Source organism: Psammomys obesus, unplaced genomic scaffold, assembly GCF_907164565.1.
Source record: "Psammomys obesus unplaced genomic scaffold, mPsaObe1.curated_primary_1811, whole genome shotgun sequence".
Lineage (NCBI taxonomy): Eukaryota > Metazoa > Chordata > Mammalia > Rodentia > Muridae > Psammomys > Psammomys obesus.
The window spans coordinates 9,183,690-9,185,584 of NW_026596158.1; positions in this window are offsets into that span (position 1 = coordinate 9,183,690).

Consider the following 1,895-nt stretch of genomic DNA (forward strand, 5'->3'; position numbering starts at 1 on the left):
ACCTCCAGAAAATCTTTTATTGTAGAGGATTGTTTTAGCAATTCTGGGTTTCTTGTTATTCCATATGAAGTTGAGAATTTTCTTTCCAGGTCTGTAAAGAATTGTGTTGGTAATTTGATGGGAATTGCATTGAATCTGTAGATTGCTTTTGGTAAAATGGCCATTTTTACTATGTTAATCCTGCCAAGCCATGAGCATGGGAAATCTTTCCATCTTCTCATATCTTCTAATTCTTTCTTCAGAGACTTGAAATTTTTTTCATACAAGTCTTTGACTTCCTTGGTTAGGGTTACTCCGAGGTACCATATGTCATTTGTGACTATTGTGAAGGGTGTTGTTTCCCTAATTTCTGTCTCAGCCCTTTTGTCTTTTGTATACAGGAGGGCTGCTGATTTTTTTGAGTTAATTTTGTATCCAGCCAGTTTGCTGAAGGTGTTTATCAGCTGTAGAAGTTCCCTGGTGGAGTTTTTGAGGTCACTCACATATACTATCATATCATCTGCAAATAGTGATAATTTGACTTCTTCTTTTCCAATCTGTATCCTCTTGATCTCCTTCAACTGTCTTATTGCTCTAGCAAGGACTTCCAGCACTATGTTGAAGAGATGTGGAGAGAGCGGGCAGCCTTGTCTTGTCCCTGATTTCAGTGGGATTGCTTTAAGTTTCTCTCCGTTCAGTTTGATGTTGGCTATAGGCTTGCTGTATATCGCCTTTACTATGTTTAGATATGTGCCTTGTATCCCCGATCTCTCTAGTACTTTAAACATGAATGGATGTTGGATTCTGTCAAATGCTTTTTCAGCATCTAGGGAGATTATCATGTGGCTTTTTCTTTCAGTTTGTTAATATGGTGGATCACAATGATGGATTTCCATATATTGAACCACCCGTGCATACCTGGGATGAAGCCTACTTGGTCATAGTGGATACTGGATGTGTTCTTGGATTCAGTTTGCAAGTATTTTGACAAGTATTTTTGCATCAATGTTCTTAAGGGAGATTGGCCTGAAATTGTCTTTCTTTGTTGAGTCTTTGTGAGGTTTAGGTACCAAGGTGACTATGGCTTCATAGAATGAGTTTGATAATGTTCCTTCTGTTTCTATTTTGTGGAATAGTTTGAAGAGAACTGGAGTTAGCTCTTCTTTGAAGGTCTGGTAGAATTCTGCACTGAAGCCATCTGGTCCTGGGATTTTTTTGGATGGGAGACTTTTGATGACCGCTTCTATTTCTTTGGGGGATATAGGACTATTTAGTTGATTTACCTGGTCCTGATTCAGCTTTGGTAAGTCAAATCGATCAAGAAAATTGTCCATTTCATTTAGATTTTCAAATTTCGTGGCATATAGACTTTGAAGTAAGTCCTAACGATCGTTTGGTTTTCCTCAGTGTCTGTAGTTATGTCCCCCTTTTCATTTCTGATTTTGTTGATTTGGGTGGTGTCTCTCTGCCTTTTACTTAGCTTGGTTAAGGTTTTGTCTATCTTGTTGATATTCTCAAAGACCCAGCTCTTGGTTTCATTGATTCTTTGAATTGTTTTATTTGTTTCCAATTGATTGATTTCAGCCCTGAGTTTGATTATTTCCAGCCATCTACTCCTTCTTGGTGTGTCTGCTTCCTCTTTTTCTAGTATTTTTAAGTGAGCCATTAAGTTGCTTGAATGAGCTGTCTCGAATTTTTTCTTGAAGGCACTTAGTGCTATGAACTTCCCTCTTAGCACTGCTTTCATTGTGTCCCACAAGTTTGGGAATGTTGTGTCTTCATTTTCATTGATTTCTAGAAAGACTTTAATTTCTTTCTTTATTTCTTCCCTGACCCAGCTGTCATTTAGTAACAAGTTGTTCAGTTTCCATGTGTGTGTAGGCTTTTTGCTATTTCTGCTGTTGTTGAAGTCCAGC